Below are 24,400 nucleotides of genomic sequence, written 5' to 3' on the forward strand. Positions count from 1 at the left end.
CTGTACCTATTTCCCTTTAGGAATGATTTGGAAAGGCTTATATCGTTGGAGCTTTCCCATTCAGCCCTGTTATTCTTGGATATGGCCATATTATGGCCATGACGTACCTAAGCTTTTAGATAAAGGTACTATCAGTTCTGACTCAATAGTTATCGTCTCTGACCCTTGTCTCGCTAGACTGTCGGCTCTCTCATTGCATTCGATCCTTGTATGTCCAGGTATCCCACATTAGGGACACTTTGTCATGCCTTCAGAGTTTGTTCATCTTTAAGATTGCATCTAGAATACCTAATTCTAGACTCAACCTTCACTGAGGCGATGGCTTTGTTTGAGTGCTGCCTGGCTGTGGCTAAGGATGTAAATATTGCGTTTCTTACACCCCTGATTTTAGTGCACACATAATTATAGCGTAGAATTCAGCTTAAAATACTGTAGCAAACCTCCTTAACCATTCACTGTGTTTATTACTACATGCTTGACTATGAACGAGTGCTGTGAGTGCCCACCAACCTAGGCAGTTTTGTATCAGTATATCAAGGGCAGTAATTATGTCCTTATGATTTTTTCAAATTAAGTTGGTTCAAGGGGTTCGCGTATAGGGTCAGTTGCAAGCAACCGACTCAGTCTTCCCTTTACCCGACTGGTTGGGGGTGGACCAGAATCGATAGCAACATGGAGCCTACATGGACCAATTGCCCGTAGCTGCCGAAACTTGCCTGGAAAGAAGTAGTGCAGAAGCTGGTGCTGTCTAAAAAAACAACTATAATGGTCACAGCCGTAGGCTTTGTGCTAAAAATAATCTCCCGTACTATGATAATATAAATCCTCTCTTTCCTCACACTTACCTTTCCGTTATCACTGGTACAATAGTATGTAGAAATAAAAATGTTAATTAAAATAATAATAATCATCATTAAACGTTTAGACAAATTCAAGTTCTTTATTTAGTGCTTTCTTCTTATGATATTTTCAATAATACAATGTATTTAAACTATTTTCAACCTTATGTCTTACACATAGAGTTCAAAATTAATTGAAGAAAAAATACAAATCATGGTAGCATGATGTGCCAGGAACTCTAAATAAATTCTAAAATAATAATCTTTACTTGCTGATGAACCAAATAGTATGAATTCATGGATAAAATAAATATTTTTTTCCGACGCGCATTAAAATTCGCCCGCTGTGTCCTGAAGAAAAATTTTTTTTCACCTACTTTTTCCAAAAAAACTACCATACAATGGTATATATTTATAATCCTGATAAATGTAGCTTTCAGGACATATTTTTTTTATTAGATTATCTCCAGTGGTTTAAAAGTAAACGACGTTTATTTAAAAAAATACTTTTTGGTTTTTGTGAATTTTACTCCATATTTCTATTTTTTTGTATGAAAAGGCAAAAAGTTTGTTCTAGAAATGAATTCGCCATCCTTTAATTATCCGAAAATGACACCACACATGCCCTAATGCCCATAGTTTTGAAGATATGGGCCTTAAAGTGAAGCGCGGCAGAAGGAAACTTGCCCCCCCTCCCCTTGCTACCACAGGGGGGGCTCCCGATGTCTACCGACGGAAATCTACTCAGGAGCACCCAAAGAACAACTGGTGCAAAAATGAGCCTTCTATACCAAAGTGGAGGGGTCTCCATACAAATCATTGCACTAAATTCCCTACTAGTCCGAGGTTTCGCTTGGAAACTATTGGCACTGGGGAGCTGTAATTTTGTGAAGGTATGTATATTAATCACGCCGACAAAACGGAAAATAAAATTTTGAAAAAAAATTTTTTGTCTGGGGTAGCTCCCCTGCATGTAAAGTGGGGATGAATTTTTTCAAGGAAAACTACAACGGTTAAGATACATTACCTTAGCTTAAGAGTAATAGTCATTTGACTCATGTATTATACAATTTCTTAACCAGTAAAAATTCCTTAGAAGAAAATATGAAAAGTGACTTTAGATGAAGTAATTGCTTACTTCTGAAATATATTGACAGACAACTACGGAACCCTACACTGCGCGTGGCACGACACGCACTTGGCCAATTTTTTACGCAGTAGCGATGCCAATGACGATTTTTTTAATTTCGAATTTTCTTAATTTTGACATTTAATTTTATTCTGCATCTTTAGTGTTCACAAATGCAGATGGAGGCATTTTTCGTTTAATTTGATTAGACGGTTTGGAATAAATTGTCATTATCATCATAATTTTTTTTTTTTTTTACTTCAATAACCCAGTTTTCTGGCAATTTTACTCTATTTCTTGCGGGAAAAATTACGTGATATTTTCCGAGACCCCCCCTCTCCCCCACGTGAGATTTAGTGAGGTTTTCGTTGACCCCCTCCCCCCCCTAAAAGTCTCACGTAATTTATGGACGCCCCCTAAGTAAGTGTAGCTGAAACCTATATTTTCTAATCAAACTAGGAACAACTAACTACATAATATTTGGGAAACGAATGTATATAGGAGTGAGTCCAACTTATAACTTCTATTACCACTCTTCTAAATCCAATTTCTGGTTATCATAAACTTCCCTCGCTGTGCATATTAGCATAATATTTAGTGGAAGGGTAGCCTTATCTCGCGCACTGGATTCGATTGACGCAACTATGTTGGGGTTACATCGAAAACATTACTAGACATAATAAATCACTGTAATATTATATCGATAGCACAGTTCCTACAAATAATGCCCATTGCATCAGTTTTACTTTTGTTTAATTAAATCAAATTTTCATGGAATTTTGGTACGAGATTGCTACTTCTGTCCTGTACCTCTAGCATGAACAACTTTCGTCTTCGAATCGTTTGCGTATTCGATAAAATTCGATACTCAATTTTCGAATTAAACGATAACGTGACAATTTTAATTCTCAAAATAAGTTTCGTGCAACCACATCTCATATTAAGTTCACTTTACGACACGTTCACAAGGGCGCTATTGTAGTTTTCTTACTAAATCTTTTGATGGCGATTCGAGTACGCAAACGATTTGAATTCGAAAGATTTTCGTGCTAGCCGTACTGAAAACATGCAATCATTTTAGGGCAAGATCTATAATAATAATAATTTTCTACAGGAAATGATATTTTACTTGAACAAAGCGGCTGTCGCGAGTGGGAACTGACCCACAACCTTTTGCTAACCTTTGTATCATCTTCGATGTACCTAATTATCATAATTGTCTTAAATAAAATTGGAAATTATCTTCAAAATTAAATATAAGATGAGAATCTTCAATATTTAAAACATGTAGGTAAATTAAAAAGATATTCGGAAAGATTTTTCGTCTGTTCAGATCAAGTGTTGGTCAAGTGCATTCGATCAATGACCTTTCTGTCTAAATACGTCACTAAGTCTGCCTTGGGAACAGGCATTCATTGTTATAATCTCAGTGCAAAAATAGATTACGTTTATTTGCGAGAACTTTTAAACATAATTATGACAATGACTTGGGAGCATTTGCCTGTAATATGACGCTACAATCGGGCATCAGTGAGGCATGTGAACCGAGCTAAATTACAGTGCGCAACCTGTAATGTTACAGATTCGAACATAAATGGCATTGCATTACAAACAAATGCTCAATCAGTCAGTGAGCTATTGTAAAGTAATGCTCAACACCAAATCTGTGCCTCTACCATGAGTTTACCTACCGAGCATCTCGCTATCGAGGGCGTAAAAAATGTATGGCAAATTGTACAGCGCCTCTAGCGGTTAGTAGCTGAACCACAGCAAAACTAAAAACACTACCATGAGTTCATCTCAAATCGTTAGGTAAAAAACCTATCTAAATGAATACGATAGCGACTAAAGTTTTTATTTAGTTTCATACAAATAACTTACCATGAGTTGCAATTTTCAAAGATGTCATCGAAAAATACCTTAGCTGTCACAGTAACGTAACTCACTGGCTTATTGACGTGTGAAAAGCAAAATAAAATTGTGGTTTTAGGTCATTTTAAGTGTTTTCTTTATTAAATTATGCCGGAAAGAAGTTTATTACGATGGAACATGTTATCAGCATGTGGGCAGACCTCCCACTAGGTGGACCGACGATCTGGTGAAGGTCGCGGGAAGAACCTGGATGCGGGCACATTGTGGAGATCCTTGGGAGAGGATGCTGCGTTTCCCAGAGATATGCGAGGGAATTGTGTCGTGCGAAGATGTCTAGCTGTGCTGTGAAAATGTGTGCGGGTTTCCACCAAAGCTGTGCGAGGAAAATGTATCGTACGAGGATGTGTAGCAGAGATTTAAAAATACTCATTAGTGTTGTACAGCCTGAGCCTTTTCTACCAGATATGTGCTGACCGAGGCGAGGTAAATGAAGCGATTCTATTGGTTCTTTACAAACACATCCTTCGCTACGCATCCTCGCACATCTCTGGTGGAAACGCAGCCTTACGAGATCATGATAGAAAGCTAATCCGACAATGAATATGTATTTTCGTAAGTTGAAATTTACTTTTGTTTTTAATCAGTCTGTGTACCTACCTATTATGTTTTAGGTTTTGTGAAATAAATAGTCAATAAAAAATAATAATTTTATTTTCAACTAGCTTTTGCCCGCGGCTTCGTCCGCGTGAAATTTAGTTTGTCACAGATCGTCATAATTATAGCCTATATGTTAATCTGGGTTATAAACAATAATACTGTAAAGTTTCATCAAAATCCGTTCAGTAGTTTTTGCGTGAAAGAGTAACAAACATCCAGACATCCAAACTTTCGCATTTTTAATATTAAGTAGGATATTAGTAGGATATGTATTTACTTAATTATTATTACTGACGAGATTGCTACCATGTATGTTTAGTGACCATGAAAGATTAAAACAATATAATGTATTTAATTAATTATAATATCTTAAGTTTTACAATAATAAGGTAGGTATATCCATCCAGTTACCCTAGGTCTTTATTATGGATTTAATTTACAAGTTGTTATTTACAAGCACTCTAAATCCTTTGGCTTCAGGGAAGAACCTGGACCGCCACCAGTCCAGTGTTCCCTTGGCAGCTCTGTGTATGCGAGTTCCCTTCTTCTTGCTGTTTAAAGTCACTCCACACCTTAACAAATAAACATTACAAATAATAATGACGAAATAAGATAAAAGCAATCAAAATGAATAAAGTACCTAGTAAGTATTTATCATGGACCTATAAAAAAAGTCGGACGGATTCTCATCAACAAAATACTGTGACATTAGGATACACCAGCTTGCTTGTACGTACAGGCCGGAACGCACACGTTCACACCCTGATACACCACTTCGAGTGCAAACTTCACACAGTTGACACATTTAAGCAGCGAAAAAACAACACGAATACGACATGTCTTGTGTGATGAAATTGTGTAAAAACCGTTCTGTTCGAACAAACAAAAATTAAGGAATCACATTTCACAGGCAAAATAATAATCCAATCACATATTTCCCGACATTAAAATATTGAAATTAATTGAAATCAAACGTCATTCACTCGAAAAAATAATACGTCAAAGACCAGTGTTCTCAGTTATTTACGTGGGAAAATTACCCGAAATATGGGAAATTAATAATAATTTTAGGACGTTTTAGTTATTTATTACGCATACTATGGAAATAAAATAATTTATCATAATAATTGTGTTTTAATGGGATATATTTTCATAGGCAAATTTGATCCTTCCCAAAAATGTGGAACTGCAAAATTCAAATTTTCTTACATTGATTGCAAGTCAGTGTCAGGTTGTATGTTAAAAAAAATCTATCAGAGATATTAATAATATATTGATGATGCATAAGATTATGATTATAATGTACACAAGATTCGTAATTTGTAACTGCGTGAATCATTTTTGATCAACATTATGTACATACCCTGACACACTGACTTGCAAACAATGTAAGAAAATTTGAACATTGAAAATTTCGCGCCTACCTCATTTCCTACATTCACCTTTCATCCTTTTAAAATGGCACGGAATAATTCTGTCTACATTTCCAAGTAACATCTGCCGATCTATGTTTTTCTTAAAATAAATGGGTAAAATGTTTTGGCTAACATGGCATCTCTAAATTCACTCACACAATAGACAAACGCCAAAATTTTGCGTCACAGTTTTGTTGTAGCGCGAGTTCCGTCCGCCTTTTTTTATAGGTCCATGGTATTTATACACACTTTTCTCAATTTCTCAGTAGTTTTCGTGTCGCCGGTGGCATCAGCATTTCACGTTCGCGTGTCCGTTAGTTCCACCCACCGTTGACTTATTGTTGGCTCTTTCTTGGGGCCCTTCAGTGGGCATACTCAGATCGCCATATCTATAGAAAAACAACTTTATTGTATCTAGAAAATATAAATCTAGCACTCATATTACTGAATTTTAGCTAGGCACGTGGAAGTTATGCTGGAAAGGTTGTATTTCTCCAAAAAAAACAGCTCAAAATTATTCGTTTAATTTCGAAATTCCTCCACTACATAGTATGTTTATTTTTACTTAACTTACCTTTCCATAAATTCTACAATCGGTTTAAACGGATAGGCGCAGGTTCTCATTTTCCTATCGTGGTTAAAATCCAATTTTTTGTGGAAAATTATTCATCAATAATCCTTCAACAAAACATGTTTTGTTATCTGTTGTCATGACAACAGCTGCGTCAAAGTCGCAATGACAAGAAATAAACAATACAAATTTAAAATCATCATGTTAATTCAGCTTTAAGCACTGTTCTAGGACACTTAAATTTTGCAGTGTTATTTTTGACATTTTTGTTATTTCCTACTCTATCTTTTCTATATAGTTAGAAAGGAGCGGCATTCGTTCTTTCATTCATCCATTCATAGAGTGTGAAGTTGGATACGTTAACATGCTCACCAACATGACATCACAAAACCATCGAATTATCGCTGGCGAGTAAAGTATAGATGACCCACGCTGAACTGTCCCACCAAACTCAATGACAGGGGGGCGCTACCATCGTTCAACTGTATGGTTTCCAACATGGCAAAAATCGGAACCAGCGATCCGGTATTGACGGTGGCGCCCCACTGTCAATGTCATCGATAGGACAGTTCAGTATTTTGGAACTATATACGGTAATTGAACTCATGGTATGATTTTAATGCAAACTTCATCGATCCACGTTTAAACTCTATCGACTGTAGTATACGAATACAAGTTTTCGATGGCAACTCATGGTAGAGGCACTGAAATGTTACAGTACAAGCAAATGCACCAGGTGTGGGAGACCTTTAGGTTCGAGTACTTACGTGATTTTAGCACATTATCAACTGCGGTTTTGGGATTCGAATCTCGCAACGCAATAAATATTATGAATTAAAAATACATTTGTACGTAAATTTGGTATAGTAATGGATGATGTAGAGACGATGGCTTGATAAACCTTGCCTAGTTATTAAATAGTATGAGGGTTTTTGCAACAAAATTGTCAAAAGTTCTGTCGACTGTAGTAGACTGCACATAATTTAACAGTCTGGAGTCTATTATAGTATAAGTCTAGGTATAATATTCCGGTGGTGGGTTATCTGTATTTTTCCAATTAAGTACTTAGCTTTATGGACCGTGGCAAACTCATTCTTTCAATACGTTTTGCCTATTTTTCCACTGTAATTAAGATGCATCTATGAGATATTATCTAGCATCTCTAAGTCTACAAACACCCAAGCCACGTGAGCAGTATGAACAACAAAATATTCATTATGCCGTTTTTGTCACTCATTGACGTCATTGTGAATCAGCCATTAATTTACATTAATATATTAAATATTCTTGTTTATTAAAGTATACTTTATGCCCCAAAATGCTGTAATTTATTACTCATCGAATATTTTATATTCGGAACTACTTTAGCAGGTAGGACGGTTATTTGTGGTTTTGGGAACTGACATATTTTATGAATTGGAGAAATTATGACCTGAATATTAAACAATTTTGTTATAATTACAGTAGATAGGTACTTACGATATAATTCAGTATTTTTACGAGACGAAAACAGCTATGTCCCAAATATTTTTCTTATCTCTAATTCAAGAATAACCTTATTAACACCTTAGTAGCTATTTTTACCAGGTTGAAAATTTTCCCCACATTCACAAATACTTGTGACATCTAAAATTATACTTTTCAGTGAACATTGCAATTATCACCAGCTATTTTTATACCCGTGCCTACGTGCAAGTGTCATCAATTTAATTTGTATATTACTACTAATTGATTTTATACTTAGCAATATCAATATTAGGCCCGCACGTCAGTGATTGTGGCGAGGGCAACAATAGGAACCTGTTATTCGTATACCTAACTTAAGAAGAACCTAAGTTCTATCATGATCATTTTTAGACAGTTTTATTATAAATATTTTTTTAATCACCTCAGTTTGACTACTAAGATTGAAAAACTTTTTACATAGCTTAGCGCTTGCCGTTCGTTAACAAAATATTTTGCAGCAATCAAAACCAAAACTCAATAAACTTAACTTATTAAACCTAGTAATTTAAATATGATAGGTATTAAAAGCTCAAAAAACTTATCTACTAGCTAAGCCAAAATCCAAATCAATTGTTTTAAAATTAAACGAGTTCAAATTACACCGCGTCGCTTGAAGACCTTAGGTTCCAGATGAAACCAGATCCGAATTTAAACGAATAAGTATTATAATAATTTTTCCTCACATCGTAAATAAATATTTATCACGTACCTATAAAAATATAATGTTAATCGAGACAATGTATTATTTGTTACATACAAAAATATAGGTGCAGCTGACGGAAAATTAAGCTTATCACAGGGGTATCTTATGTAGTTGTAATATGATCTATATTGCAAGAATAAAGTATGGTCTGATGTGCTATAGACTTCACAAAGGGTGCATGTGGTGAGCTCGTGGAAGACACAAGTAACATGACGGTAGCCAGCTGATTTTTACACTATCTTTGACCCACTGGTTAATTAATAGCTCGCAATTAATACTTTTTATAACAAGTCCCACGATAGATTAGCGTGGTATTGCCTATAAGTACAAAACTATAGATGATTTCTCATAAGGAGTAAATAAATAGTATTTTAGAAATTGCATTTGTTGCCTACTTGATTTATGGATTTTATCTTTTTGTTTGGTTGGAAGACCATTTGTATTTTTAGTTTATTTGAACGGATCTCTCATTACTTACTTACATACATTTTGTTATTAGATAAGGTCAATGCGTAAGGTATTCTGATAATGAGGAAGATGAGTGTAATTATTTTATAATGTAAAAAGATGAAACATAAAATATAAAAAATATTAGTGAAAGAATTTTTTCGATATCTCAAAAACTGAATTTTCTATGGGCATTCAAAGTTGGATGTTTTAAAAATCAACTCGCACTTGACCGTTTAGCGCGTGACGTCACACCGCCCGTTACCTCCGCCGGGATGGCATTGCTCCTTCGCGCGCTCATAGACTCGTACAGTCATTTCGAGTTTTATAGAATTATGGAGTAAAAAATACCATGCAGATATTGTATAGTAACCCTTTTATACTAATACAATGGTTAGTGCCCCAGAAAATTACTTTTAAAGCTAAGAAAAGCTGATAAATACATAAATGGTGTAAGTTAACGAAAAGGGAGAAAGCGTTATCTACAAAAACCAGTCGATATTATTGCAAAGATCATTTTAATGCGAGTACCTACCTAAAGATAAAACACCTACCATTGTATATTTTTCATTACAAATTTTTTATAAAGTATTTTAGTGACATTTTATTTGAAACAGTAGACAAAAAATAGAGAAACAAAACACGAGGCACGCACGCAGATGGGTTACTTAAAAAGTAAATTGAATCCTTTGAAACTTTAAAGACAATAAGACAATACTAAAAACTCTCTACCTACTTTAGCCCTTGTTATTGACTATGTTTTATGGTGGTAAAATAATGTTGTCGCTTCTTTGAGTTATCGATAAAAATCTATACGAACAAAATGTATTAACACATATTTTTCATTCTTGTGACAATCCGCCTGTAGAAGTCAAAGAGATAATAATACTCTAGAATAGAGTTATCGTCATCATCATCGTCATCTCAGCCACAGGACGTCCACTGCTGAACATAGCCTCCTTCAATAACTTCCACATAATATCGCACAGTTGGTAGAGGCCTGCATCCAGCGCCTCCCTGCTATCTTTATCAGGTCGTCGGTCCACCTTGTGGGTGGACGTCCTACGCTGTGTTTTCCGGTACGTGGCCTCCACTCCAGAACCTTTCTGCCTGGGGCAGAGCTGCGGCAGGTTATACAGAAAACTAAGGAAGGAGTATAACTTGCCACTATGCTTGACGTTCGTGGAATATGAGAAGAAGGCCTTCGATTCGATCGAAACTTGGGCAGTGCTGCAGTCTCTCCAGCGGTGCCATATTAATTATCGCTACCGTTGCTGACGATATTGTGGTCATGGCACTCATGGCAGAGTTGCTGGAAGACCTCGGCACAATGCTTAAAGTCCTTAATCGAATATATCGGAACAGGTAGGCATTCGGATGAATACGAACAAAATAAAGCTTATGTCGAACTGCGCCCTACTCAGTTTCGTTTCGGAGCTTGATTCTCGCGATTGTTGACAAGTATTGTCTACCTTAGACAAACGATTAATAGCCCGACGGATTAGCAAGCTGAAATGGCAATGGGCAGCTAGGGCACGTAGCGTAGTACGCCGAATAGAGTTATCTGCAATAGAAATAAAGATGAGAGATACGAAGATTCAAGTAGAACAGAAAAAGAAAGACGTAACAGACTCAAACTATAAAAATCAGGAAAAACGTTGACGACCCTCGATAGAGTTAGAAACCAGTTTTAACTGTGACAAAACAGACTGTACCTTACTTCCGATTCATGATCGTACACTGATTCCATAGAAAGTTACAAAGTGTATACTAATAACTTTTTAAAGTGAACAAAAAAAATCATCAAGCCCGATGGACTGATCTTTGTGTCAGATGGTTATGGTGGTAGTACTACTGACACATATATTTTTATATTTTTGATACTGCCTTGTATAGTTCACATCTTTGACTTTAATAAATTTTAGCTGAGATCCAACTTGCACAACAGTTTTGGTTTCCTCCAATAGCACGCTACTTCGGTACAAGCGGGATCTTCACTACGTCTATACATATAACCTTAAAACCAATTAATGCCATTGTCTGTTTGCATTCTTCATTGCTTGCTGCACAAACTCCGCATTCCAGATTTTCCAATTTATTCGTTATCTTCAGCACAAACAAATGTACAATGATATGCCGTAGCTCTAACTTTGTGTTCAGGTGTAGTAACTCTTGTTTTTACTGTACACTGCGGATATAGTCTTTTCAAATGAACTTACCCTACGAGTATTACATTATGTCCATAATTCGATAGTTGGATAGTTAGTCTATAACACGACTGGACGTGATCGTCCAACTCTGTAAAAATAAAATATTAAGACATAACGTTGCTAAATTATTGATGGGTATTATTTTTTATCGATAACCCACAGCAATCTGACTGACAGCACTAGTACTTTTACTTTTAAACTAGATAGAACTTTTATAATCTACCTCAAATACTACAAAAAGCGTAAATACTAAATACTCAATTATTTATTGCATCCATAATAAATAGGTTCACTTACCTTGCAAGTTTTAGCACTTGGATTTCTGCAATAATATAGGTACTTTGCATGTTTTCTGAAAGTATCCGCAACCATAAGTAAATCTACTTTCGGAAGATTATTTGGTTGGCATCAGATACGGTTAATATAAATAAAAAATGTATCGAAATGAACGAAAATAAGTTTACAGAGCGCAGCTAGCACCCGCGCCGAGCATAGCATAATATAGCATATTCAATTTTCGTGATATCAACAAAATTTTTTCACAGTTAGTCTTATTTTAGCTTAAAGTTTTTGTTAGGGCTGAAAAAGGGGAATAAATTTTGATTTACATCTTCCTCATTGTTATGCCAAAATTACCTATACGTCATTTTACCTGTAGCTGGTACTCGTAGTACTCAAATGTATAATGTGTAATATTTTTTCTATGTTACAATGACATACAGCCAGCGTTGCCAGTTTTTTTTTTCGCCAAGTCGGGACTTCGGTACTTTTTGAGAGAAAATAGCGGGAATCTTCCGTCAGAAGCGGGACATAGTAAAAAAACGTACATACAATCAAAGGTTTTCAAATATTTATCTTTTTATTTGACTTAAAATTACGTTTACGTGACAATATGTAGCAAAAGTAGCCATAGAAAATGAATTTTAACAAAAAAATAATATTTTTAACCACGTGCCTATCGTTAAATTCGTCTTTAGAATAAAAAAAGAAAAATCGAAATTAAAAAAAAATATTCTTTAGAATAATATGGCGTTTCAAACAATAGTCTGGTGAAGTGAGTGTCTCTCTGCTAAAAGCGGGACCGAGCCTGTCCCGCGCGGGACATTTAAATTTGATTTAAAAATCGGGACGTCCCGCCAAAATCGGGACGTCTAGCAACGCTGCATACAGCTGAGTCTATCACTGCTTTAATATTTTTTCGGAACCTAGGTATCCTTTTCTTCAAAAGCTTTCTCGCATCTTTTTCACTATACTTGATCTACAGGTTTATTCATGTTCTACAGTTTGGAATCCAACATAATATTTGAATGAACTGAATAATACATCAATTAAAATCTACTAATAACGATCAATAAAAAGCGCCCTGACTTGTGTATAAATTATCCTGACACCACAAAAACCACAAAACTCATAAAAAAATTATAAAACCCAATATTAATCCTACAACGAATGGGCCAGTTTGATTATACCAATCTCAAATGATCAGGTAAACAGTGCTTAAAACTGGCTTTATTTGTTACTAACAGAACAGAGAAGAATAGACCTCTGTTTCATAATCTGTGGGGCCAGGCTCACTGCGCGTGCTCGGAAGACAGGTCTGGGGACGCCGCGGGTTATCGCCGCGGGCGTTTCCACTGCGCCAGCGCATTTTCCCTATCTTGCTGTTAGGGTCACCACATGTAAAATCTGACTTTAATTACCAGATTTATGGTTTGGTGGAAATGTTAATAGATTACCTAATGGTAGATAATTATTTGTGCAGCTGAAACGCTTTAAGTATAAAACCTACTTATAATTTTCACCATCTGCCTGTCACATTTCACTCTGTACTACACAAATATTACATGAAGATGCAGCTGCTGAGGTCGCCATACAAGCACGTGCTGTGTCTGCAACGTGCATTTTGAATACATTATAATAATTAACCCCTCACTAGATGTCTACCAAGTGCCGTCAGTCTGCAGCAGTTCAAAGTTCCCTTTATATTTGAATTGCTTGATCTCTCGTAAAGTTGAATGACATTAAATTATGCATATTGTCATGTCGGTAGGAAGGAATACAAATGTTCATTTATTCCTACTGACATCTCTCTAACGATTAAGATAACACCTGAAAAATGTCGTTAAATCTTCACCATCTTTATCATTAGGTTAGGTTTTAAGAAAAATCGAACTGCCTAAGGCGGGACCCGCCTTTTTTCAAGTTGTTTATTTAAAATGTATATTTAGTAAATCCCATTCGTCAGGCCGGGAGACATCTTTTCATAGCTTAAGTTATGCTTAATCCCCCAGGTTGTATCAAGTTGTACACAAATTCTCATATGGACTCTACATGTACTTTCTATGACTTTTGACAACATAATAAAAAGTCGGCGACACATGTTGGCGGTGGGTTTAGTGTGAGACTGCAGATTCATCAGAATTTTTCATGGAATTGCCATTCATCATATCAAATATTACGAAGTAGGTAAGCAAAAAAATATCTGTACCTTAAAAATCCACAAACATTACAGCAAAGCATATATTCGTTGCCTATGGACATTCAATAATTATGTATTTTTTTGTAGGTAGGTAGGTATGTCATATCTAATTGCAATTAACAGTTTGTAAGATGACATTGTCAAATTATTTATTAATTTTACTAAATATATTTAGCATTTTTTTCCTATTTATCAATATGCAAATGTTAACACTGATGATACACAAATTTTAATAATATTAAGTAAGTAGTCATATACATAGATTGATCTATTATATCATCAAATATTTATATGTGGACAAAAATTTTGTATTAAAGTGATAACCTTAATTAATTATCTTATAATATAAATTACTCAATTATGTAATTAATGTTAATCATTTTCATTGAACTTTGCAGCTTTATTGTCACGTGAAGAGGTCACGTATCCCGTAAATGATTAATAGGTGTTCATAATGTTTATAAACTTTTAATGCAAAACAATATACACGTCCTTTAATTACAGAAACCACTATATTTTGTACTACATTTATATGATATACCTTTAATACAGCTTTAAAATACAAGACTTTATCAGAATTATTGCCCGTGTATTTCAACATTACATACATAGGTACACCGTGTATAAGTAAACCACAGCACAAAACAATTAGTTTAAGTACATAAATAGAGAATGAAATTAAAGAAGAAAATGTAGAGTTGGTACATTTATTCAACAACTTTCATCGTAACGTAACTAACGCCCGTATTCACAACCGATATGCTTGCTTAAGTGAAGCAGCAAATGGAATGCACACAGCGTTGAATATAGCTCTGTGATTGGTTCATGTGTCACCCTGTGCGTCCACGCGCACTGTAAGACCTCATAATAATGTTTGTGAATACGAGCGTAAGTGATTTTTCTCGAAACAAGCAAAAATCAGGTTTATCAAATTTTGGAACCTAGACGAAGGCATTCTTTGAGTCTTGCGATGCTATGTATGTTATGTGCATAAGGTTTTTCTTACGTAAGGTCACATTCACATGTATGCCGGTATTGTCGACATACCTATCACGCGGCTGAAAGCGTGTTTCAATACCTCTAGCACGAAAAGCTTTCGCATGGCCATCAAAAGATTTAGTTTGAAAACTTAAACAGCGCCCCCAACGTGACTTAGGCTGGGTTGCACCATCTTACTTTGACTGTAACAAATGTCAAAAATCTGTCAAACTCCATAAAAAAATCATCGGTTGTCGTTAAAGTTACGGTCAAAGTTTGGTGGTGCAACTCAGCCTTAAAGTGAATTTAGTTTGAGAGATGGTAGGTAGCACTAATTTTGACATTCGAGATCGTTACGTTATCGTTGAATTCGAAGGCTGGGTATCGAATTTTATCGAATACGCAAACGATTCGAAGATGAAAGTTTTTCGTGCTAGAGATACTGTTACTATTTTTGTGTCTCGCAAATTACAGTGACAATCCGAATGTGATACAATATTAAATGGCAAATCATATACTCGTAGTATATTACACTTAATAATTTTAAGTATATGTTTATGGCCACAATAAGCCAGAGGCAAGAGGAGGTAAGTTAAGTAAAGTTAATAGAACAACTACTTGTTATGTATATAGGTACTATGTAACGGAACTGAAATAATAGAACTGTGCCAATTGAATATTTTTAGTACTTTGGTACTAATCCGGTAAAACGTAACTGTAAGACCGCCCATCTATTAATTAATTAAATCAATTTAATTTAATTAGAGCGTTATCATGATGGTATCGATTATTAGTTTGTCGTCACGTTCACACGGTTCAGAAAGCATGCGCACACGCAAACCTCTGCTTTCAGTCGCTGCAAGATTGCTATTGAATCTCTATACTGTTAAAAACAAAGTCGAAATTGGTTTGTAAAGGTAAGTGTGTTTATTTGCAGCGGTGACAATCGCAGTACCTATATTCATGCCGTGGGAAATGTCGGCCATTAAAGTCATTACCGGAGGTTGATATCCGTCACAAACACACGTGAAATGGTGCGTTTAAGCCACTCATTCGAGGTAATGACACACCTGTGTTTGTAAATAAGTACCAATTAGTACTACTTATAGCCGTTTTGTACTATTTTTAGAACAGGCCAAAAACAAGCATGAATGCTATAAATATTAATTTTTCTTTTGTCAGAAAGGCCTCCGTAAATTTTTGTCAGTCTATGTATAATTCTAAGACCTTTGTTAAGAAATTATTCAATATTAATATTCTGGGTATTTCCTCGTTCAATTGTTGAATCAAATACTTTTTAAATGGGACGTTTACGAAAGCATAAATTTTGCAATTACGAGTATCATTTCTAAGAAGTTCTCTGCTCCAGTGTAAGTACATATTATCATATTTTTTATCATTCCGTTTCCTATTGCGTACATTAAAGTAGTTTGTTTACAAATCTCCGAGTACAGAGTACAATTGGGCGTATTATCCCTAGACAGAGCGCGACCTCTTATCAAGCCGTCTCGCGCCCTTGACATGCATCGTCTCGGCTCCTTCAGCGATGCATGAACATGATTACATTCATAAATATGCGTAAATAAGAAATCTTCTTAGCTTAAGTGCGCGGCAAGTGACCCTAAAAATCTGGCAAACAAACGAATTGGTTCATGGCCCTCGGTGGTGTTTGATTGCTTAGTTAAATCACGTTGAGACACAGTACAGGCTAGGTTTCAGTGGATTTCTATCATATCCTAGATTCAGGTTGTCCGGGGAGTGTCTAGCGAGGGTTTATTTTGTTGTCCGGGTTCTAGCCTCCAAAATACGGGGATTTCACGCTTCTTATTCTGGTTGTAAAATTTTATTTTTAATTCGCCAAAGTTTATTGGCGCCGGCGTTACATTAGCGATTACACCTCAGGGCTAAGTTTCATCAAAAGGAAACTCGTAAATAAAATACTATTTGCGCATCTAAGTATGTGGCATTTGACACGAATTTGCGTTTGACGAAGTTCTTGAGGGGAATAACAAAAATATCGGATGTTTATTGGTACATTCGCGGAAATCCCTAAAGAACCAAGGACATTCGAAGATGAAAAAAAAATTTTTTTTAATAAACTTAATAAAGAATCGTAGACAAACTGATTATTTTTTAATTTAAAAGATCATCGGAGATGTGGTCAAATACATAAGTATACGAGTTGTAATTATATTTACTGAGCAACAACTGTAGATTATTGCAACAGCCAACTATAACACAATCGCTGAATGTTTATATACATAGATTTATTGATATCAGTAAGTATTGCATTGCATAATAAAAATCAATACAAAAGAGCACCACGATATTTAAATCCAAATTAATGAGGTTATCATTTATTTATTTTTGTACATAATGTCTCGCGCCCCATAAATAAGATTAATACCTAGGTACATATTGCCTTTTCATACTAGACTTATCAAAACATCCTACGGTTCAAAACTCATTCACAATAGTTGCTTAGGTTAGCTATATTATTTAACAGATTTAGTCGACTTTTCGTCAACCTATAGTACCTATAGGGAAAGGGTAATTAACCGTCGGGTGTATGTTTACCTATACACGATTTGCGTCATTGGTGATTATAATTATGACTACCAGTTCTATTACAAACAGTTTATTTTAAGTAGGTACCAACAGCGATATAGATTTATGTTAAAATTAATACCAACAGGAAAGGTTGTTGCTATTTTAACACCAAAACGTGTTTAATGTTATTGTTTGAGAAGTACGGTACGATAACAATTAGCTTCTAGCCAGTGTGGGCCTTGTATAAATCTGTCATATAACATGAAATCAAAATCAGCTAGGAAAATCATGTCTACTTGAAACATTAATTTATTTTAACTTAAAATTTTTATCATCTTCAAAGTTCTCTACACCAGTCTTCTAAATTAACTTATTATAAATGAAAATGTAAACAAAACTAGAAGAGTAACTAACTTTTGCAATTAAAAATAACACATTAAAATATAACACTAGTTAAAACGCTCAAAGAGGAAAAGACGATTTTATTGTATAAGTACGGCCGGCCCACGTCAAGAAGTTAAACATATGTACTTATGACAGTAACAGTTGAGCAAGTAGGTAAGTACATAATTACATATTTATTTTTGCAATACCGTTTTCCTCAACATGAAATTATTGAAAACTGAATAAATATGATAAAACAGACTGTCCAAGGAACACAATACCTTTCAATCAAACATTTAAATTAAAACGCTGTCAATACACTGTGGCGTCCGTTGACGCACTACACCATCTTTATATGCAATGATACTACATAAAACATGTCATGTCGAACGTTTCAAAATCGATTTGCCCGCAAAAAATCGAACAAAAAATCGGGATAGAAGAGACACTACGCTGTCTGCGTGGTAACTAAAGTTTTAGGCCTCAGCCTCGAACTTAGCGGGCAGCGGGGCGGCGGCGGCGGCGGCGCGGGAGCGGGGCAGGCAACGCAGACCCGTTCTCGAAACAAGCGGGCAGCTCGCGCGGCGCTTTAGCGGCGAAGTGTTGTGTTCGGGGTTGTGTTGTCGAGATATTTGTTTTTATTCGCAAACGAAATGTCTGAACAACGGCGACAATTTTATTTCGATTCAAATTTATTCCTAACGCTCGATTTATTGTGGGCAAAAGAAGGAGTGCGCTGCCCGCTCGTTGCCCGCTCCCTCGCCGCTGCCCGCTCGTTGCCCGCTGCCGCCCCGCTGCCGCGCCGCTGTTTTCGAGAACCGGTCTATTTGATTTTACGCATAAGATCCTGCCGCTCCCGCGCCGCCGCCGCCGTCGCCCCGCTGCCCGCTAAGTTCGAGGCTGAGGCCTTAGTGATGGGACGCTTTTTGGTGGGAATGAATTACAATAAACTCTACGTCGAACAAATTCAACTTAGTTTTTAAAGAAATTTAGTTGCCTAATTTATATGACTTTTTCAAATTTTTTACACACAGACTTTTTTTTGTTTTTTTTTTTTTTTATTTACTATATTTTGGCGTTCATAAGTGCTACTTGTGGTCTAAAATGAATAAATATTAAAAAAAGGACTGCGCCATATATTTTTGCATTATCAAACATTACCTAAATTAAACTTGATGAACTTCGTTCTGTAAAATAACGTACCTCCTACTGAATGTAATCCTTTGTATTATTGGGCTCAAACTTGTTATATGGCAGGCCTGTGATATCAGGATAATTAATTATTGGCGAGTGTGTTACAGAAAGTAGGTACCAAATATCTAAAAGAAATGCATTATATTTTATTTAAAGAATACACAGACTATAGAGATGGAAGCTTACCTAGAGACATTTGACAGTTCCTGAAATCACTTATTAGATATGATGCTGGTGAATCAGCCAGTTTATGATTTAGTTTCATAAGTATTTGATTTAATACACTTGTTGTCACATCTCAAAATGTAAACATTGATTGATTGATTACTCAACTCCTCACGAAAAGACTCCAGAGCAACTGAAAATTTAAATACAGTTCAATTTTACATGACTTGACGTCAACAACTTTAAGGACTTTCCTCGGTTCAACGGTCGTTTAAGGAGAAATTCTGCAGGTCATTGGACATCGACTTTTTGAACTCCTGTTTCTGTTTCGGGCACCAGGGTTGTGACAAGAAGCCATTACACAATGCTGGTGTCAGATTTGATGAGCTGTCATAATATGCGTCTGTCATGGCCTTTGGCCGACACAGCTACGTGACGTCCGTAGTACTGAATCACATTTCTTTTTCGGAAAATCCCACCTGAATATGATTAAGTCTGAAATGTCCAAAGATTAGTAGATAAATATGATACTCGTTGTTATTTTTGGGAATTTAGTTAGCATAGATTAAACTTGTTTTCGTATCTTGTAAATCGATACTTACTTGTAAGATACCACATATTTAAATTTCGCACATGCGAAGGAATCTCTCGCGCGCACCAAGTGCAAATGTACTACACATTGAGGTTAAAATACGTCAATTATTTACGCAATTTATTTTTGATGCTGAAGTTGAACTGACATAGGTAACATAAACTACGAGTATCTATAAATATTCTGCATGTGTTTTCCACTTCCATTTTCACGAGATACTTGCCAAAATACTTAAGTGTCGCTTTGAATATTGAACGATTGTTTTGTTTCTGTATTGAAATTGCTATATGTACATTTATCCCTAATCTGCGAGAAGTTCTTGCTGAAAAATTGGTCCATATAAGAGCATCTTCAGAAAGTGCAGCCTTGATAGATGTAGAACACACTTTATTGTACACCACACAAGACAAGAACAGAAAAAGAAAGAAATATACAAAAGATAAGGCACAATTCCGCAAGTGGAACTGGATTGGCCACACTCTCCGAAGGGACCCCGATCACATCCCTAAGCAGGCTCTGGATTGGAATCCCCAAGGAAAACGCAAACGTGGTCGACCCAGGCAAACTTGGCGGCGCACTGTAGCGGACGAGGCGAAGAAGATCGGCAAAACCTGGAGCGAGATCAAGCGAGAAGCTCAAGACCGAACGAGATGGAGGACTGTTGTGGACGCCCTCTGCCCCATCTAGGGGACATAGGACCATAAGTCAAGAAAGTCAAGGCACAATTCAGGCGGTCTTATCGCTATACAGCGATCATTCTTTCCCAGGCATCCTAAACCTAATACATTCATTACGTCATCTTGTGATGCCGGCATACTTAATCGTAAATTCTTTATGCATACGCATTAGCAAAGGTCCCAACTTCCTCTGACGCGGACGTCCTACATTCCTATTCGCGGTATATCAAATTAACGCGAAGACGCTAGTCAATGTTGTTACGTCAGAGCGCGTCTCACTTTGTTTATAAGACGCTCGAATTGTAAATAATAATAAATCTGCCATTTTGATTACAATAAATCAATGCAGATATCGATTTTAAGCATATTTTACGCTCTACTGTCATTTGAAAGATGAAACATACTCAATAATGTGAAACAAGACACTGAGTATATTTCAAGAGAAACCATATTTTCGTCTAAACGTTTCTTCTTAGCCATTTTTATAATGAACATAGACATTAAAATATAATGGTAAAGGTGATCTAAAATAAGCACATTTTACATTATTACTGTTAAAAATCTGAAAATTCCAATGACGCATTAATTTCAGGAAATTTTGTTGCAGTTGCCATTGACATAGAGATTTTCAATGGACCTACGTGCAGCATGCAACATTATGTGGTTTACCTTAACTATTATAGTTTGACGCTCAAAGAACGTTCTGAAGTAGGTAGTTGTGATTTGTTACCTGAAACAACAAAAATACAAATGTTTAATCAGTAAGAATCAGTAGTAAAATTTCATGAAACGACATTATTATGCAATAAAACTCTGTCATTGTTAAGATCAATATTCTATTCAATTTACCTAATGGCTGAAAATATGTATTATTAATACCTAATCGTTTACTTCTTGATGCACACAAATGGTTTAATAAAAATGTGAATAAATAGTATCCAATTGCCATCATAAATAATAGTAAGTTCCCTGAACTGATGTCTGGATCGATCACACACCAAACATGTGCATATTTACTGGAATCCACGAAATCGGTATTGTTCTTGTGTGATTATTGAAATATACCTGTCACCAGCTACGGCTATTGAATAGTTACATTATGTGTGTGTCGACGAAATTAAATATGGATGGGAAGTGAATGACGTCAATGGCCTCTTGGGTGCACGTACCTCGGTGGTGCGCGGGCACAGGAGCTAGCCAACCTGAGGCTCTACTGTAATACTAATAAATCCTTCACCTGACCAGCCATCTCTTTTCCTTCCCTACAGATGCCATCATGAGCAAGAGCGACAGATATAGATGGAAAATTTAAAATTGCGTTGCTTAGTAGACCCACTAGCCAGTACGGCCATTTACCTCTGAATCCCAACAGTTCAGAGTATTCCCGCATCGACACCCAGACTGATCATACATGAATAACTACAGCATCAGGTCTTTGATCCATTCATTTATGCTAAGGTGATCTTCAAAGGACCGTAGATATGAATTGATAATGTCCTCATAGTAATATTAACTTTTCTTCTTATTTGACTTCGAAGAAAATCATGATATCGAAGAAATATCAAGACATCGATGAGCTTATGATTGGGTAAATACCTAACCAAAAAATAAGGAACCTAATACATTATTAAAAGAGATATTTTATCTTATTTACTAGGTACATATCAATGATCATAGAGCGTTGTTATTCGTCAGCTTGGTATCGGTCAGTGATAAGGACATAAATAAATTGCGACACTTTGAATTTGAACGTGCATCTAGTATCAAGCTTGTCACATAAATTTTTCGAAGTTGGTCGTACCTGCTAGACAGGAAGATTTTTTTTTACAAATACAAATTCAATCGACGATATTGCACATATTTATACATCTCCTTAACAGATTTGATTGTCAGTAAATAAAATAAGAAGGATAATGGATAATCGTCTATAAGACCGAAGAAAAATAGTCATTATAAGTACGCGCTGAAAATAATTGTCAATAACGTAAATCTGATGTAAGGGAAAACCCTGGACGCGAACACAATTCCTCAGAATCAATTGGACGTGTATAAGGAAAACCAGGACATGTCGAGTCGGAGACAGGGAAATATTTTGCCCCTCTTAGCTCATTTAGACTCGAATGCTGCATTTTATAAATAACTTCACACTAACTTATCATAATTTTGTTTAAATGAATCGGTTACTAACGCGTAAACAATAACTTACTTGTTTATGTATTAAATTAGGAAATCTACTTTAAGACAATGTTACACGGCCGGATATCCTTGTAACTGAAAACGTGTGTAAAGTTTAAAAACGTCACTAAAGGACCATGTACACAGTGTCGACATGGCTATTTATGACTGAAACGTCAGTCTTTGTTCAGTCTTGAATATAATTAAAAGGGGGTGTGTTTTATGACTTTATACATGACAAAATTTTTAAAGTACCTATTTTAAAACACTTTCTTTGGTAGGTATTATTATTTATTTAAACATTTCTGATTTGGTTTTCAAAACACGATAACAGTATTCGTGTAGAACAAAGTTGCGTAGTTAGTTAATTATCTTTTAAGTCGCTAACGATTTGTAATTTTCCAGCAAATTCAAATGTTTTGTAGTGTAGCGTAGTGTATTATGCAAACAATAAGTAATGAGAGTCTTAACTGTAAGTGGTTTTTAAAAATAGATAAATGGTTTAAAAACAACATTTTTAAACTGAGCAATTGGAAAATTCCTTTAGCTCGCTTAACGAAACGAGTGTTGAAGTAAGTTCGACTTCTTAATGTGTGCACACTCAGCTTAACTTTCTGAGAAACGAAAATGCAATTCTCCACCGTGTGAAACGGGCCTGTATATCATTCATTTCCAATTAGACGGTTGCTTTGGGAACGAGTCCACATGAATCGCTCGCCGCGCTGCGAATCAACAATGCGAAGAGCCACACAAAGCAACAATCTCTTGTGCGTCACAAGTCAATGAAAAAAAACATAGGTTTAACATAAATGAGGTAAATGTAGTGTGCTTATACAAAAATATACTTTTTCAACACGTCTCTACTCTTTTTTTTTTCACCATTATTTGACAGTAATATTGAATGAATTAGTTTTAAAATTAACAATTAACTTAATCTTTTAGCCAATATTCAGAGCATTTTTGTCTAAATCATGTCGATAATTACATCCTGTCACCTTCATCACGGTGAAAAAATTAAATCCTGAAAAAATAAAGTATTAAAAGTAAAATTTTTTACGATTTAGTACGCTCTTTTCAGACGGTAATATCACATTTCTAGTGTCATTCTGATGTCCCTCGGTTCCGCTGATCCTACGCAGTCTAGCGTTCTATAATATGCGTGAGGTAAAGCAGATGTTACTGTAATTAAATGCATTGTGTAAGAGCTTCTATGTCAAGGCAAACACAATCTGAATGCGCTGAGCAAGCGCGACAGTTCCGCGCAAAGACGTCAGTGTTTGTAAATCGCTGGCAATGTTAAAAATTACAAAAAATCGTCGTAGACGAATTTACAGGTAAAACTAATTAATTACTTTTCAGAGGATACGAACTGAAACTTCAGCGTTTTCTTCAGTTTCACATCCCATCTCTACCATAATGAGGTGTTTGTTTACTTAATTTGTTATTTTCAATTATAACTTCATAAATAATTTTAATTAACGAAACATTGCTAAACTCTACATTACCTCTTCATAACAAACAGTGATAATTAAATAGGCGGATACTAAAGACCTCACTAGATGGACCAACGATCTGGTGAAAGTCACGGGAAGTCCCTGGATGAGGGCAGCGTAGGACCGGTCGTTAAGGAAATCCTTGGGGTAGGCCTTTGTCCAGCGGTGGACGGCATTTGGTTAAAACGATCGAACGAACGAAATACATATTGCGATTGACTTTTTTATCTTCATAGATAAATGACGAAGGTGAATGTTTGTATAATATATTCATAAATTGCAGAAGCGGGGTGTGTCACCAGATATAACAATAGATATCCGAAGGAGCTAAAACAAAGTAACTTAGTTACAACACAAGCTCTTC

At 35.7% G+C, this 24,400-nt stretch overlaps 1 protein-coding gene and 1 long non-coding RNA gene across 2 annotated transcripts in view; both read right to left on the minus strand.

Moving 5' to 3' along the window:
* LOC135071908 (inositol-trisphosphate 3-kinase homolog) overlaps window positions 1-24,400 on the minus strand; it is a 109,050-nt gene that overhangs the window by 49,855 nt on the left and 34,795 nt on the right. The window lies entirely within an intron of this gene.
* LOC135072265 (uncharacterized) lies at window positions 5,030-6,873 on the minus strand. The gene is made up of 3 exons (XR_010257388.1): window positions 6,487-6,873; window positions 6,162-6,301; window positions 5,030-5,069 (listed from the first exon to the last, which is right to left on the minus strand). It is a non-coding gene; the product is annotated as an uncharacterized LOC135072265 (long non-coding RNA).

This window comes from Ostrinia nubilalis, chromosome 5, assembly GCF_963855985.1.
Source record: "Ostrinia nubilalis chromosome 5, ilOstNubi1.1, whole genome shotgun sequence".
Classification (NCBI taxonomy): domain Eukaryota; kingdom Metazoa; phylum Arthropoda; class Insecta; order Lepidoptera; family Crambidae; genus Ostrinia; species Ostrinia nubilalis.